This window comes from Meriones unguiculatus, chromosome 4 (genome assembly GCF_030254825.1).
Source record: "Meriones unguiculatus strain TT.TT164.6M chromosome 4, Bangor_MerUng_6.1, whole genome shotgun sequence".
Taxonomy (NCBI): Eukaryota; Metazoa; Chordata; class Mammalia; order Rodentia; family Muridae; genus Meriones; species Meriones unguiculatus.
In genome coordinates this window covers 141416202-141434506 of record NC_083352.1, presented here as the reverse complement: position 1 = coordinate 141434506, position 18305 = coordinate 141416202, and the positions used below count along the sequence as shown (strand labels likewise).

Here is an 18305-nt window from a genome sequence, read left to right as displayed (position 1 = left end):
ATAGCCAAATCCTACTTCTGAGAACCTGTGAACATTATATTATATGTCAAAGACTTTGTAGGTTAAAATACGAATCTGGACCCAGAAGGATTAATCTGTGTTATCCATGTATACATATGAATCCTTTGAAAGAGAAAGAGTGAGAATATATACAATTAGAATTTTGAAGATGCTGGTCTAAACTAGGATTGTGACCATAAGCTAATTCTGTAAACCACCAGAAGCTGGATAAGGCAAGGGACAGATCTCTTCAAAGAGGCTTTGGATGAAGTTGTCCCTGGGGATGCCTTAATTTCAACTCATTGATGCCAGCTTCAGACTTATGGCTTTCAGGCTGTGAGAATAAACTAGTATTTAAAATCATTAAGAATGACGTAACTGGTCATAGTCGTCACAGTAATCCAAAACCTATGGGTACAGATGCTTTATGATCTCATTAAATGGCAAACAAAAGCCCAAGAAAGCAAGATGTCTTCTAGAACAAGTACCTTTGGCCTTTAATAGCTGACTCAGCATGTAAAGTGGTTTGTGCTCCTCATATTTTAGCCAGATCATTACAGCTTACTAAAAGAGAAAACTTTTCTGATTAAACTGGCATACTCCGTATAGAGCAATGTGCCAAATATGTATAATTGGTAGATAAATAAATTAAGATATTAAGGAAGGAAAGAGTCTGGAATAAAACATGATAACTGTGTGACTAAATAGGGAAATTATGGATTGAGAAGCCTGGCCAAACATGATGTGTCTCACTGCTGAAAGGAGAAACCTCTCACATGTATGAAGCATCATCTACTATGACAGTTTGTGCTTGCTCTAGGCCATATTGATGTGGTAGGACTTCTGCCTGTTTTATCTTGCTTTTGCTGGAATGACTGGTACCCATGTAGTGCTTAGAACTAGACTCTTGTTTTTTTTTTCTTTTACTTTTTTTTTTTTTTTTTTTTTGTTACTCACAAAAATTTTGCTTCCTATGCTATTGGGATTTGGTTCCTGCTCTGTGAGAGCCTCTTGGGGATGAACTGTTTAGTTTCCCTGTGGATGAGCTGCTTAGGAAGTTTCAACAGCAAGTAAACATGGTTGAAAGACTCAGCCCTTTCCTCACCCCAAGCCAGGTTTTCAGAGTGCTGTTTTTAGCACTCAATTTGAACTGAAGGAATTTCTGGGCAAAAATGAGACACCCACATGTTACAAAGCCAATGGTGAGACATAATTAATTATATGGCACTTGAGCTTATTCATTTCCTTTCTCATTTTCAGCATTTAACTGAAAGCTATTGTTACTAAGTAATTTGTTATTAAATTGCACCAAATTTGTTATTAAAAGGCACCAAATGATACATTTGTCTCTTTGTATGCCATCTTTAACTCAGAGTGATGACACATCAAAAGGTGACATTTTAACATAAGAAGATCATTTGACATTCCATTGTATGTAAGGTTGGTGACTTAGAGATTCCCCAAGGAGGAAACACTCTCTAAGAGCTGTTCAATTCAGCAAATTCTAGATCGTCAATTTAATATTTGTAGCCCTTGGCTAAAGGGATACAGAAGGAGCACGCTGATTTATCATTGCAGTTATGCAGTATTCTGAGTACTCTGTGTTGTCTTTAGCGATAGATACTCCAGTTCTACACAGATACCTAATAGTAACCAGCACATGGAGCTTTTGTTATATGCACATTCTAGCTTTGTAGGTTTCAGGTTGCATGTAATTATCTGTATTTTAACAAGCTTCTGGTAACACTACTGTTGCTGCTTCATGCCCATCACTTTATATAGTAAAATGTTACATGATTGAAGAACAAAAAAGTTAGTACTAAAATCCTCAAAATCTGTAAGGAAACTAAGAAACAAAAGGAGGTACATCAGTGTCAAGCTCCCTCAAAGTGAATGTATATATATGGTTTAACACATTTTCCTAAGTAATTCTTTTTCCAACCATGTCCTGCTGCCTGGAAATCAGAGAGAGAAAAAAAAAAAAAAAAAAAAAAAAAAAAAAAAGAATGGACTTGGCTTAAGACAAAGCCAGTTTTTTGTTTTGTTTTGTTTTTAACAGATCTTATCTCTTATCCAGATACTGAAGTATTTCAGATCTTGGTGTTATCTGAATTTGGAAAACTTGCATGGACTTTAATGTTTAAGCATCTATAAACTGGAATTCAGAAATACTCCCAGTTCTGAAGCTGTTTGAACATCATACCAGTGCCATCACATGTGGAGCTGACTTTCCTTATTTTGGCAGTTTTAAATAAAAAGAAGCACAGGGGCTCATGGTTGCCATGGTGGACAGCACAGGTATGTGTGGCAAACTTCTAATATCTCACAAGATGCTTTCACAATCTCTCTGTTGGAATCCCCAGCAGATTACCTTTTGGGCTCCGTTCTCATAGGTGAGTTTTGACTGATTCTAGCTTATCATCAAAAACATTTTTACTTTTTAATATTGGCACTTTACTTGAATGAATGATAGCTAAGCAATCCTAATTTGAACACCACAGATGAAGACAAGAAAAGCTGGTGACTTTTTTTATTATTGTTATTAGATATAACAATCATTATTACCTTTTCTGTGAGAACTTCTAATTGTCAAGACCTCACTTGCATGTGCAAAACTGAGATAAAAACATAATGTTTAACTCAACCAATATTCACCTAGGACGAATATTGACTGGAATGGAGTTTTATAATGGTATAATTTTATCAAAAGTAACATATGGTACAGGAACATATCATTATCTTTATCTTTTACTTGTGATTTTGTAAAATCCTTATGACCTTGGTTAGGTTAGATATCTTTATAAATTTAAAGACTTAAGAAAACTGTCTTATTGCCTTTCTTTCCATTTTTTGTTTGCTTGTTTGGGGAGGTGGGACTTGTGCCATGGTATGTGAGGTTCTATGTTACTCAGAGCAAAATTTGCAATAGTTGACTCTCTTCTGCTGCCTTGTGGGTCCCGGAGATGAAACTCAGGTTGTCAGGCTTAGCAACAAATGCTTTAGTCCACAACAACATCTTGTTGGTCCAAGAAAACTATTTTTATACCTAGACTTGTATAACCTTAGTTTGTTGGAAATAAAGAGTACTCAACCATGGTCCTAAAACACATATAAATTTAAAATTTTGTGTAGAAATAATTGTTTGTGTGAGGTCATTCCACAGGTGGAGTGCTCACCCGCTTTCTGCTGTTCACGTGTTTATTATCCATCAAATTATTGGCACTCGAAGTGAACAGTACACAAACTGTTTTCTTTTTCGGGTTAGGGCCTCCTTCGCCACGACCTTCATGTTAGGAGAAATGGTTAGCTGTGCTGAATACACTAATTGGTTTTCTTTTTCGGGTTAGTGCCTCCTTCGTCACGACCTTCATGTTAGGAGAAATGGTTAGCTGTGCTGAATACACTAATTGGTTTTCTTTTTCGGGTTAGGGCCTCCTTCGTCACGACCTTCATGTTAGGAGAAATGGTTAGCTGTGCTGAATACACTAATTGGTTTTCTTTTTCGGGTTAGTGCCTCCTTCGTCACCACCTTCATGTTAGGAGAAATGGTTAGCTGTGCTGAATACACTAATTGGTTTTCTTTTTTGGGTTAGTGCCTCCTTCGTCACGACCTTCATGTTAGGAGAAATGGTTAGCTGTGCTGAATACACTAATTGGTTTTCTTTTTCGGGTTAGTGCCTCCTTTGTCACGACCTTCATGTTAGGAGAAATGGTTAGCTGTGCTGAATACACTAATTGGTTTTCTTTTTCGGGTTAGTGCCTCCTTTGTCACGACCTTCATGTTAGGAGAAATGGTTAGCTGTGCTGAATACACTAATTGGTTTTCTTTTTCGGGTTAGTGCCTCCTTCGTCACGACCTTCATGTTAGGAGAAATGGTTAGCTGTGCTGAATACACTAATTGGTTTTCTTTTTCGGGTTAGGGCCTCCTTCGCCACGACCTTCATGTTAGGAGAAATGGTTAGCTGTGCTGAATACACTAATTGGTTTTCTTTTTCGGGTTAGTGCCTCCTTCGTCACGACCTTCATGTTAGGAGAAATGGTTAGCTGTGCTGAATACACTAATTGGTTTTCTTTTTCGGGTTAGGGCCTCCTTCGTCACGACCTTCATGTTAGGAGAAATGGTTAGCTGTGCTGAATACACTAATTGGTTTTCTTTTTCGGGTTAGTGCCTCCTTCGTCACCACCTTCATGTTAGGAGAAATGGTTAGCTGTGCTGAATACACTAATTGGTTTTCTTTTTTGGGTTAGTGCCTCCTTCGTCACGACCTTCATGTTAGGAGAAATGGTTAGCTGTGCTGAATACACTAATTGGTTTTCTTTTTCGGGTTAGTGGCTCCTTCGTCACGACCTTCATGTTAGGAGAAATGGTTAGCTGTGCTGAATACACTAATTGGTTTTCTTTTTCGGGTTAGTGCCTCCTTCGCCACGACCTTCATGTTAGGAGAAATGGTTAGCTGTGCTGAATACACTAATTGGTTTTCTTTTTCGGGTTAGTGCCTCCTTCGCCACGACCTTCATGTTAGGAGAAATGGTTAGCTGTGCTGAATACACTAATTGGTTTTCTTTTTCGGGTTAGTGCCTCCTTCGCCACGACCTTCATGTTAGGAGAAATGGTTAGCTGTGCTGAATACACTAATTGGTTTTCTTTTTCGGGTTAGTGCCTCCTTCGTCACGACCTTCATGTTAGGAGAAATGGTTAGCTGTGCTGAATACACTAATTGGTTTTCTTTTTCGGGTTAGTGCCTCCTTCGTCACGACCTTCATGTTAGGAGAAATGGTTAGCTGTGCTGAATACACTAATTGGTTTTCTTTTTCGGGTTAGTGCCTCCTTCGCCACGACCTTCATGTTAGGAGAAATGGTTAGCTGTGCTGAATACACTAATTGGTTTTCTTTTTCGGGTTAGTGCCTCCTTCGTCACCACCTTCATGTTAGGAGAAATGGTTAGCTGTGCTGAATACACTAATTGGTTTTCTTTTTCGGGTTAGTGCCTCCTTCGTCACGACCTTCATGTTAGGAGAAATGGTTAGCTGTGCTGAATACACTAATTGGTTTTCTTTTTCGGGTTAGTGCCTCCTTCGTCACGACCTTCATGTTAGGAGAAATGGTTAGCTGTGCTGAATACACTAATTGGTTTTCTTTTTCGGGTTAGTGCCTCCTTCGCCACGACCTTCATGTTAGGAGAAATGGTTAGCTGTGCTGAATACACTAATTGGTTTTCTTTTTCGGGTTAGTGCCTCCTTCGCCACGACCTTCATGTTAGGAGAAATGGTTAGCTGTGCTGAATACACTAATTGGTTTTCTTTTTCGGGTTAGTGCCTCCTTCGCCACGACCTTCATGTTAGGAGAAATGGTTAGCTGTGCTGAATACACTAATTGGTTTTCTTTTTCGGGTTAGGGCCTCCTTCGCCACGACCTTCATGTTAGGAGAAATGGTTAGCTGTGCTGAATACACTAATTGGTTTTCTTTTTCGGGTTAGTGCCTCCTTCGTCACGACCTTCATGTTAGGAGAAATGGTTAGCTGTGCTGAATACACTAATTGGTTTTCTTTTTCGGGTTAGTGCCTCCTTCGCCACGACCTTCATGTTAGGAGAAATGGTTAGCTGTGCTGAATACACTAATTGGTTTTCTTTTTCGGGTTAGTGCCTCCTTCGCCACGACCTTCATGTTAGGAGAAATGGTTAGCTGTGCTGAATACACTAATTGGTTTTCTTTTTCGGGTTAGTGCCTCCTTCGTCACGACCTTCATGTTAGGAGAAATGGTTAGCTGTGCTGAATACACTAATTGGTTTTCTTTTTCGGGTTAGTGCCTCCTTCGTCACGACCTTCATGTTAGGAGAAATGGTTAGCTGTGCTGAATACACTAATTGGTTTTCTTTTTCGGGTTAGTGCCTCCTTCGTCACGACCTTCATGTTAGGAGAAATGGTTAGCTGTGCTGAATACACTAATTGGTTTTCTTTTTCGGGTTAGTGCCTCCTTCGCCACGACCTTCATGTTAGGAGAAATGGTTAGCTGTGCTGAATACACTAATTGGTTTTCTTTTTCGGTTAGGGCCTCCTTCGCCACGACCTTCATGTTAGGAGAAATGGTTAGCTGTGCTGAATACACTAATTGGTTTTCTTTTTCGGGTTAGTGCCTCCTTCGTCACGACCTTCATGTTAGGAGAAATGGTTAGCTGTGCTGAATACACTAATTGGTTTTCTTTTTCGGGTTAGTGCCTCCTTTGTCACGACCTTCATGTTAGGAGAAATGGTTAGCTGTGCTGAATACACTAATTGGTTTTCTTTTTCGGGTTAGTGCCTCCTTCGCCACGACCTTCATGTTAGGAGAAATGGTTAGCTGTGCTGAATACACTAATTGGTTTTCTTTTTCGGGTTAGTGCCTCCTTCGCCACGACCTTCATGTTAGGAGAAATGGTTAGCTGTGCTGAATACACTAATTGGTTTTCTTTTTCGGGTTAGTGCCTCCTTCGCCACGACCTTCATGTTAGGAGAAATGGTTAGCTGTGCTGAATACACTAATTGGTTTTCTTTTTCGGGTTAGTGCCTCCTTCGTCACGACCTTCATGTTAGGAGAAATGGTTAGCTGTGCTGAATACACTAATTGGTTTTCTTTTTCGGGTTAGTGCCTCCTTCGCCACGACCTTCATGTTAGGAGAAATGGTTAGCTGTGCTGAATACACTAATTGGTTTTCTTTTTCGGGTTAGTGCCTCCTTCGTCACGACCTTCATGTTAGGAGAAATGGTTAGCTGTGCTGAATACACTAATTGGTTTTCTTTTTCGGGTTAGTGCCTCCTTCGTCACGACCTTCATGTTAGGAGAAATGGTTAGCTGTGCTGAATACACTAATTGGTTTTCTTTTTCGGGTTAGGGCCTCCTTCGCCACGACCTTCATGTTAGGAGAAATGGTTAGCTGTGCTGAATACACTAATTGGTTTTCTTTTTCGGGTTAGTGCCTCCTTCGTCACGACCTTCATGTTAGGAGAAATGGTTAGCTGTGCTGAATACACTAATTGGTTTTCTTTTTCGGGTTAGTGCCTCCTTCGCCACGACCTTCATGTTAGGAGAAATGGTTAGCTGTGCTGAATACACTAATTGGTTTTCTTTTTCGGGTTAGTGCCTCCTTCGCCACGACCTTCATGTTAGGAGAAATGGTTAGCTGTGCTGAATACACTAATTGGTTTTCTTTTTCGGGTTAGTGCCTCCTTCGCCACGACCTTCATGTTAGGAGAAATGGTTAGCTGTGCTGAATACACTAATTGGTTTTCTTTTTCGGGTTAGTGCCTCCTTCGCCACGACCTTCATGTTAGGAGAAATGGTTAGCTGTGCTGAATACACTAATTGGTTTTCTTTTTCGGGTTAGTGCCTCCTTTGTCACGACCTTCATGTTAGGAGAAATGGTTAGCTGTGCTGAATACACTAATTGGTTTTCTTTTTCGGGTTAGTGCCTCCTTCGTCACGACCTTCATGTTAGGAGAAATGGTTAGCTGTGCTGAATACACTAATTGGTTTTCTTTTTCGGGTTAGTGCCTCCTTCGTCACGACCTTCATGTTAGGAGAAATGGTTAGCTGTGCTGAATACACTAATTGGTTTTCTTTTTCGGGTTAGTGCCTCCTTCGTCACGACCTTCATGTTAGGAGAAATGGTTAGCTGTGCTGAATACACTAATTGGTTTTCTTTTTCGGGTTAGTGCCTCCTTCGCCACGACCTTCATGTTAGGAGAAATGGTTAGCTGTGCTGAATACACTAATTGGTTTTCTTTTTCGGGTAAGTGCCTCCTTCGTCACGACCTTCATGTTAGGAGAAATGGTTAGCTGTGCTGAATACACTAATTGGTTTTCTTTTTCGGGTTAGGGCCTCCTTCGCCACGACCTTCATGTTAGGAGAAATGGTTAGCTGTGCTGAATACACTAATTGGTTTTCTTTTTCGGGTTAGTGCCTCCTTCGTCACGACCTTCATGTTAGGAGAAATGGTTAGCTGTGCTGAATACACTAATTGGTTTCCATTTTGGTACAAGTTACACAACTCCCTGATGAGTGGGAGAGTTCCACATGCAGGACAGGCCTGTGGGCTGTATGTTGAGCAGCACCACTCTAGACCACTAGCTCCTCAGAACTCCATCTCCTAAAAGAAATTATCCAGGTACTCCTCCATTATAACTCCCCAGTGATTTTTAATTCCTGGCTGTCTAACAGTGCGTTTTAATTTTTTTAAGTTACAAATGCTTCCTTTGTTACATGAAACCAGTATTACTACTTCTATGTTCATGTTCTGTGTGATATTGACAATCATTTCCAAGTAGTGTTGTTGAGTAGTTCCCTGTGAGTGTCACTCCTGGTCCCTGTTTCCCATTTCACACACAGCTGGTAACCTGCTCTAGGGATATGCATCTTTTGTTGTTGGTTTTTTTTTTTTTTTTAATATTGGATTCTTTTTTTTTATTTTTTTTATCAGTTACATTTTACTAACTCTGTATCCCAGCCGTGTCCCGATCCCTCATTCCCTCCCAGTCCCTCCCTCCCTCCCTCATCTTCACCTTGCCCCTTTCCAAGTCCACTGATAGGGGGGACCTCCTCCCCATTCATCTGATCCTGTTTTATCAGGTATCTTCAGGACTGGCTGCAAAGCCCTCCTCTGTGGCCTAACAGGACTGCTCCTCCCTTCGGGGGTGGGGAGACCAAAGAGCCAGTCATTGAGTTCCTGTTAGAAATAGTCCCTGTTCCCCTCACTTTGGGAAACCAATTGGTTACTGAGCTACCACAGGCTACATCTGAGTGGAGGTTCTAGGTTATATCCATACATGGTCCTTGGTTGAATGTCAGTCTCAGAAAAGACCTGTGCCCAGATATATTTGGTCCTTGTGGAGCTCCTATCCTTTCCCCATCAGACTAACTCCCCTTCTTTCTTATGATTCCCTGTACTCTGCCAAAGGTTTGGTCATGAGTCTTTGCTTTGACAACACTGCTAGTTAGAGTCTTTCCGATGCACTCAGTAGACTTGTGTCATACGTTCAATGCACATCCCATCTGTCTTTCTAAACGAGGATTGATCATCTTACCCCATGTCCGCTCAATTGATTATCTTTTTTAGGTGTATAGATTTCATTATGTTTATCATATCTCATAGGTCTATATAAGTGAGTATATCCCATGTTTGTCTTTCTCCTTCTGGGATATTTCACTCAGAATGATCTTTTCTAGATCCCACCATTTGCCTGCAAATTTCATGATTTCCTCCTTTTTGATTGCTGAGTAGTATTCCATTGTATAAAAATACCACAATTTCTGTACCCATTCCACTGTTGATGGACATCTGGGTTGTTTCCAGGTTCTGGCTATTACAAATAGAGCTGCTATAAACATGGTTGAGCAAGTGTCCTTTTTGTGTACTTGAACAAACTTTGGGTATATACCTAGCAGTGGTATAGCTGGGTCTGGAGGAAGCACTATTCCTATTTATCTTAGAAAGCGCCAGATAGCTTTCCAGAGTGGTTGTACCAGTTTACATTCCCACCAGCAGTGGAGGAGGGTTCCCCTTTCTCCACAACCTCTCCAGCATGTGTTATCGCTTGAGTTTTTCATCTTGGCCATTCTGATGGGTGTAAGGTGATATCTCAGGGTTGTTTTGATTTGCATTTCCCTGATGGCTAATGAGGATGAGCATTTCTTTAAGTGTTTTTCTGCCATTCGATATTCCTCTGTCGAGAATTCTCTGTTTAGCTCTGTTCCCCATTTTTTAATTGGATTACTTGGATTGCTGCTTTTCAGCTTCTTTAGTTCTTTGTATATACTGGATATTAGTCCTCTGTCAGATAAAGGGTTAGTGAAGATTCTTTCCCAATCTGTAGGCAGTCGTTTTGTTTTGATGACGGTATCCTTTGCTTTACAGAAACTTTTCAGTTTCATGAGGTCCCATTTATTGATTGTTGCTCTTAGAGCCTGTGCTGTTGGTGTTCTGTTCAGGAAGTTGTCTCCTGTGCCAATGAGTTCTAGGCTGTTCCCCACTTTTTTTTCCAATTGATTTAGGGTATCTGGTTTTATGTCGAGGTCCTTGATCCACTTTAGTTTTGTGCAGGGTGATAAATATGGATCTATTTTCATTTTTCTGCATGTAGACATCCAGTTGGTCCAGCACCATTTGTTGAAGATGCTGTCTTTTTTCCATTGAATGGAATTGGCTTCTTTGTCGAATATCGAGTATTCATAGGTGTGTGGATTTATTTCTGGGTCTTCTATGCGGTTCCATTGATCCTCCTTTCTGTTCCTATGCCAATACCATGCAGTTTTTATTACTGTTGCCCTGTAGTACAGCTTGAGATCAGGAATGGAGATACCTCCAGATGATCTGTTGTCGTACAGGATCGTTTTGGAGATTCTGGGTTTTTTGTTTCTCCATATGAAGACTTCGGATTTGCATCTTTTGAGGCCCTTGAGAAACACTTGTCCACATCCTACTGTACCAGATGCAGCACAATCCTGAAGGAAAAGATATTAAAGATCTACAGTGTTCTGGCTCACCGATATACTGCTTTATCAAATATTTTCAAAAAATGGTTGTTGAGTCATATAGGTAATTAATTTTGAACTATTCAGTCTTTCTACCAGAAAGGAAATTATACTAAGTTATAGATGCAAGCATTTGTCTCTCAGATATCAGCACAAACAATCATGAATGAGAGGACTGAAAAGAAGAATTTTTGAAGACACAAAGTCTATTTAACTCTTTTGAACAGAGTGAAATATGAGAATAACTAAGTCAGTTATAATTTTTATTTGTGATCTAAAAGATATTAAAAACAAGTTTTTGGAAACCAACATAATGAGATTTGATTCCCGCTAAAGAAACTTCTCAATGTTTAGGTGATACTGGCTAACACACTGATAGAAAGTTGTATGCATCTGAAGAACTATAATTGTCCATTTTATGACATTCATAAGATGCTTTGCACTTTGCATTGGCATGAGTTAGACATAGGTTCTAATGTATAAACAAAATTAATGACCTTGTTTTTTGGGAAGATTAAAAGAAATTCTTGTTAAAATAAGGAGGAAAATCCCAACATTTTCTGAAACCATTCACAGAAGATCAGAGAGGAAAAGTCGCAGATGAACTTTGTCTAGAAACTCCCACAACCTGCCCAGTGAGAACAACACTGACCTGCTGCCACAGACCACTGCAGCTTGCACTGTCACCACAGTCAGAACATGTCAGAGTGCCTGCTGGCCTATTGGCCCCAGATGCCATTGCTTCCGATGATAAAACAGATTCCTTCCTCTAGCACTCTTCATGTTATAGTGGAGGGTGGGTCTAACTCATTACCCATGCCCAGTTCTCATGCCTGTATCCGAGCTGCAAAGAAAATTGAGAAACTCAGAATGCAGCTCTTTTGGGGGGTGAGGGGTGGGGCATGATTCAATACAGCTCCCAAGGGTGGAAGTTTTGTCTGCTACAAAAGACATTTCAGATATTTGGAAGCCTCCAAAGCTACAAACATATATTGCAATGTGCTTCCAAACTATTCATGCTCAGAAGTGATAGGACTAATTGTATCACATAGATCCAAATCATTGCTAATGTATGGGTGGTCTGCAAAGTTGAAAGGTTATTCAGGATCTTCCAAATGCCAGCTGTCTCATGTTCAAAGTGATGTTCTCAAATGACTCAAAACATTTGAACACAAACTCATATTTCAATGGCATCCACCTAGGGAGAAGCTTTGCAATATCTTGCTTCCTCCTCCATTTCTTGCCCTTGTAGTACATTTCCCAAGGCCATCACCTAATTAACACACTCAAAGCTTCCTACAATACAGCTGCGTTCACATGGCTGTTTTTTTTATTAGTTTTTTCAGCTCCTCTCATCTCTTCCAATTAACAGCTGATAAAAGGAAATCAAAAGCACCTGATGCCATTTTTTTTATAATGGAGAAATTTTATTTCTCTCTGAAACATGAATAAAATTTACTTTTAGAGAGCTCTCTTCCATTTGGAAAGTACAACTCTGAACATGGGCCTTCATCTGGCCAAGACCTCCTTCTGACTCTGGTTACTTGTATTAATTAAGCAATGCACTAGTACACTTATTTTGTAAACATCATCACTATATATAAAGTATATGCACCCACTTTTAATCCCTTGGACCATTCTAATTTTACTACCATCATGAAAGATCATTTGTTCTGATAAAGACTTAGGATATACAACTGTGTATGTTTCCAAAACATAATTAAATAAACCATATTCAAAATGGGAAGATTATAAAAATTTCTCTATTTTTAAAATAAAAATAATATGTTAGTAAAATGTATAATACACCAAAAGCTATAATACTCCAAAATCATTTGTGAAGTGACAACTATGTGCAGTAATATGCATGATTGGTGTTTGACTTATTAAGCACATATCAGGTAGAGGAGACAGGCAGCAGACACTAAATTATCATTTCCAGCAATATGCTGAATGTACACATAGCACAGGATGGGGAACAGGTCAAGGATGGTCAGAAGTAAGAGCAGGAAGATAAACCAGGGGGTTATCATGGTCGACTACATCAATGAAAATGGTGGTTGGGATTAGAAAAAGTGACAGGTAGATGAATTGTTTAAAATAGTGATATTAGAACAAAGAATTATTGATATGGTATGGTAATCAGTATGTGGCAGATAACAAAATGGTCCCGTATGATCCCTTCCTATATGGAAGATCTGTGCAATGTAACCTTGGGGAATCCCTTCAAGGGATGGAATCCTCCTCACACTTAAATGTGGACTTGTGTGTGTGTGTGTGTGTGACTTTCTTTGGCGAACTGAAGAAAGTAGAGTTGACTCTGCATCCATTCTGAGGATGGTTTCAGAAGCCTATGGCTCTAACTTTCTCTCAGGACCCTGTGTTCACATGGAACCAAGTTTATTTTGCTTTCTGGAATGAGATGGCATTACAGGGAAAGAATCTCCAGGCATCCCAGCAGAGGGCATCCTTCATCAGATATCTCCCTCTGTCTATATAAACATCTGGGTCAAAAATAGCTCAGATCAACCCAACAACCAATATTTATTATAACAGAAAGGCAGTGTCATGCAAGCATATAACATAATGCTTCATTTCAAGGTGGGTCTGCATAGTACACAACAAAGATATTTGCTCAACCATGTTTGTAGGAGCCTTATTTGTAACAGCCAGAAGTTGGAAACAACCCAGATGCCCCTCCACTGAGGAATGGATACAGAAATTGTGGTACATCTACACAATGGAATATTACTCAGCAATAGAAACAAGGAAATCGTGAAATTTGCAAGTAAATGTTGGGAACTGGAAAAGATAATTCTGAGTGAGGTATCCCAGAAACAGAAAGACACACAGGGTATATACTCACTCATAAGTGGATATTAGACATATAATATAGAATAAACATACTAAAATCTGTACATCTAAAGAAACTAATCAAGAAAGGGGACTTTCGCTAAAATGCTCAATCCCCGTTCAGAAAGGCAAAGAGGATGGACATTAGTAGAAGGAGAAAACGGGCAATAGGACAAGAGCTTGCCGCAGAGGGCCTCTGAAAGGCTCTACCCTGCAAGGTACAAAGCAGATGCTGAGACTTATGAACAACCTTTGGTCAGAGTGCAGGGAATCTTATGAAAAAGGTAGGAAATAGTAAGACCTGGAGAGGACAGGAGCTCCACAAGGAGAGAAACAGAACCAAAAAATCTGGACACAAGGGTCTTTTTTGAGACTGATACTCTAACCAAGGACCATTCATGGAAATAACCTAGAACTCCTGCACAAATGTGGCCCATAGCAGTTCAGTGTCCAAATGGGTTCCATAGTAATGGGAAGAGGGACTGTCTCTGACATGAACTGATCAGCCTACTCTTTGATCACCTCCCCCTGAGGGGGGAGCAGCCTTACCAGGCCACAAAGGAAGACAATGCAGCCACTCCTGATGAGACCTGATAGACTAGGATCAGAAGGAAAGAAAGGAAGACCTCCCCTATCAGTGGACTTGGAGAGGGGCATGTGTGTAGAAGGGAGGAAGAAAGGGAATGGGAGAGGGGGAGGGAGAGAGCCTCAGGGGGGATACAAAGTAAATAAAGTGTAATTAATAAAAATTTTAAATAAAGATATATGACAATTTCTTTTATAGATTCTAATTCTTAAACAGGGACTTTCTCTGACATGAACTCAGTGGCTAGCTCTTTGACCTCTCCCTACCTCTCAAGGGAGAGGCAGCCTTGCTAGGCCACAGAGGAAGACAACATGCAGCCACAGAATAAAGCCAGCCCTGGTGAGACCTGATAAACTAGGGTCAGATGGAAGGGGAGGAGGACCTCCCCTATCAGTGGACTTAGAAAGGGGCATCGAGGAGATGAGGGAGGGTGGGTAGGGATTGGAAGAGAATGAGGGAGGGGGCTACAGCTGGGTTGCAAAGTGAATAAACTGTAATTAATATGAAAAAATTTAAAAAGTAAAAAAAAAAGATTGTACAACAATGCCAACTGAGAATGTAGCATGTTAGATATGATTGAATAAGGCAATTTAGCACAAACTTACAACTTCATAATTCTACCATTATGTGATAAGAAATCTCATTTAAAAGGAATTATACAGATGTGAAAAAGACACCGCACTTACTATATTCTTTAGAGGACCTGGCAACTCACAGCCACCACAACTCCAGTTACAGGCGACCAACACTCTGTCTGGTACCTCAGGGTACCAGGCATGCACTTAGGACACATATATGTACACAGAGAAAACAATCATACACATAAAATAAGAATAAATAATTCTTTAAAAAACATATACATCATTTTTTCACATTTTTCAGTTTGTCGAAAACATGAGTGCAAGACTTTTGTAGAATACTAATAATAATACTGGAGAAAGAACAAGAGATGAGAAGTTGTGTTACAGAATGTCTTTAGAGAGATTGCTCCATCTGCTTGTACCACATTTTACTCTTACAGGAAAGTAGTGTAGTGTTGATAACAATCTTAACACAGACACAGCATAAGCTACAATGCAAGGAGCCTTACTTTTTAGGTCCCCTCCTCTGTTTTCTAAAGTTCAGTATCAAGAAAATAAGTCTTTTACCTTTTCCACCTATAAGTAATATACATAGAAAAAAGAATGAATATACCAAGGAAAACTCTCAAGTTAAGTATTAAGGTCTTAGTTTAGCTTGAGTCACTCTTTGCTTAACACCACAACAGACTCAAGCAAATTAATGAAACAGGATTGAGAAACAGCTACATTCTTCTTCCTGTTTAGTGGGGAGTAGATACTGAAAGTCAGACCTTTCTTGAAGACTTCCACTGTAAGATTAAAGCTCAACCATACTGTAAGGAGGACAACAGTGAGAAGAATTACTTACACCAAGAAAGCAGTCTAGCATAGAATATGGAATGGATGGGGAAAAGTAGAAATTTTGTTTCACCTTCAAGGTTCTTAATTTTTCTCTTTTTCCCATATGTGAAGAGAAAAATGAAAATATTTATGACATGAGATATTATAAAAATAGATGATATATTATTTAAGGAACTCTCAAATCAAAACAAGCAATAAGAGGCATAAAGTTTCATATAACAATAACACCAAAGCTTGGTGGCTTTCGAGTTAAGTCAACTAACAATACAAAGTCAGGACTGTGAATCTGCTTTTCTGGGATTTCTTTGGCTTTTGTCTCAGCCACAGCTATAAGCAAACATCATGGCCAACAGTTGTGTCAGGGATTTATTTTCTGTGTACAAAAGATATTGGGAAATCAGTATTTGGCATTTTTAGATTTTTTTTAAAGGAAGAAAATGTTTAGTTTGATAACTTGGCTTTGAACTTTCTTTTAAAATTTTATTTTTTATTATTATTTTTATAATTTATTCATTTTGTATCCTGCTTATAGCTCCTACCCTCATCTTCCAGCCCCACCCTCCATCCCTCTTTCTCCCCTATCTTTCTCTCCTATCTTTTAGATTTTTTTAAAGGAAGAAAATGTTTAGTTGATAACTTGGCTTTGAACTTTCTTTCTTTTAAAATTTTATTATTATTTATTTTATTTTATTTTTTTCTTATCAGTTACATTTTATTAACTCTGTATCCCAGCTGTGTCCCGCTCCCTCATTCCCTCCCAGTCCTCTCCCTCCCTCATCTCGACCGTGCCCCTTTCCAAGTCCACTGATAGGGGAGGACCTCCTCCCCATTCATCTGATCCTGTTTTATCAGGTATCTTCAGGACTGGCTGCAAAGCCCTCCTCTGTGGCTTAACAGGACTGCTCCTCTCTTGGGGGGTGGGGAGGCCAAAGAGCCAGTCATTGAGTTCTTGTTAGAACTAGTCCTTGTTCCCCTCACTTTGGGAAACCAATTGGTTACTGAGCTACCACAGGCTACATCTGAGTGGAGGTTCTAGGTTATATCCATACATGATCCTTGGTTGAATGTCAGTCTCAGAAAAGACCCTGTGCCCAGATATATTTGGTCCTTGTGGAGCTCCTATCTTTTCCCCATCAGACTAACTCCCCTTCTTTCTTATGATTCCCTGTACTCTGCCAAAGGTTTGGTCATGAGTCTTTGCTTTGAAAACACTGCTGTTAGAGTCTTTCAGATGCCTTCAGTAGATTCCTGTCATACGTTCAATGCACATCCCATCTGTCTTTCTAAACGAGGATTGATCATCTTACCCCATGTCCACTCTCTTGATTATCTTTTTTAGGTGTATAGATTTCATTATGTTTATCATATCTTTTAGGTCTATATAAGTGAGTATATACTGTGTTTGTCTTTCTCCTTCTGGGATATTTCACTCAGAATGATCTTTTCTAGATCCCACCATTTGCCTGCAAATTTCATGATTTCCTCCTTTTTTTATTGCTGAGTAGTATTCCATTGTGTAAAAATACCACGGAGAAATGAACACGAAAAATTTATTATTTATTATTATTTTTATAATTTATTCATTTTGTATCCTGGTTGTAGCCCCTACCCTCATCTCCTTCCAGCCCCACCCTCCATCTCTCTTTCTTCCCTATCTTTCTCCCCTAGTCTACTGATAGGGTAAGTCTCCCTCCCCTACTGTCTGATCCTAGCCTATCAAGTCCCATCAGGACTGCCTGAATCCTCTTTCTCTGTGAGCTTGCTTGGTCACCCCATTAGTGGGAAGTGATCAAAGAGCAGGCAACCAAGTTCACTGACAGAGACTGTCTCTTCTTTCCTTACTAGGGAACCCACATGGAGACTGAGCTGCCCATGGGCTACATCTTAGCAGGGGATCTAGGTCCTCTCTATCTATGCATGCATGATCTTTGGTTGATTCATCAGTCTTTGTCGTCCTCCTGGGCCCAGCTTTTTTGGCTTTGTTGTTGATCTCCTCGTGGAGCTCCTGTCCCCTCTGAATTTTAGATTCTAATAACATCAGGGCTTCCCAGCAAAGAGGAAGTCTGGGAGAAAGGTGTAAGCAGACATCCACTAATTTCTGATACATTCTATGCTGAGCAAGGAAAACAACAATAATACAGTTCAAGGAGAAAAGGGGTACCAGGAGAAAGCAAATTGGAGTTAAATCCTGTGTTCAAGAAGATAAACAGATTAGAAAAAAAAAAAACAAAAAACAGAAAACAGATGTTAGATGGAATAAAGGGAGTGGAGACCTCAGGGCAAGATCCTACCCAGTAAAGCTTCCAATTTGTAAAACGGAATTAAAGAAAAGCTCAGAGCCAGACGCGGCAGTGCACACCTTAACTCCCAGCACTCAGGAGACAGAGGCATGTGGATCTCTGAGTTCAAGGCCAGCATTATCTACAGAGAAAGTTCCAGAAGAGACAAGTTTAGGCTGTGAAGAAAACCATGAACAATAGAAAGTTGGTAAAGATGTAATTGAATGAGGTGGGAATATTCCAGCCCCAGCAAGCAATAGAATTTGGCAGATTCAGCCATGTGGTTCTAGCTTTAGATTCAAGGAAATGTTGAAGATGCCAGAGCCATGTGATACCTAATGAAAAAAGCTGCTAACAGGGTGTGGAACTAGTCCAAGGGATAGAAGTATGTTGCAGTCAACAAAACTGAAAGAAGTTGGAGATCCAAAGAGTGCTTTGGCATCGAATAGGGAGACGCAGAGTTTAGATTTGCCCAGCTGGTTTTCAGTCTTGCTTTGAAAGTCCAGTATTTCCTCACTATGCTCATTTTCTTCCCTATGGAACAGTTGTGTATATCCTATGCCATTGTATGTTGGAAGCATGTGATCTGCCTTTTGATTTTGGTTGTACAGAGTATTACAGTTAAGAGATTGCATGAGTCTCAGGAGAGAGTTTGAAC

General features: G+C 39.9%; 1 protein-coding gene across 4 annotated transcripts in view; it reads right to left on the bottom strand.

Moving 5' to 3' along the window:
- The window catches only part of Pak5 (p21 (RAC1) activated kinase 5), a 356591-nt gene that overhangs the window by 236733 nt on the left and 101553 nt on the right, over window positions 1-18305 (bottom strand). The window contains exon 2 of one of the 4 annotated variants that reach the window (XM_060383203.1): window positions 11161-11352. The exons of the other annotated variants lie outside the window; for them this stretch is intronic. The gene's annotated coding sequence lies outside the window, so the exon portion shown is untranslated. The remainder of the gene's footprint in view (window positions 1-11160; window positions 11353-18305) is intronic. 4 annotated transcript variants of the gene reach the window in all.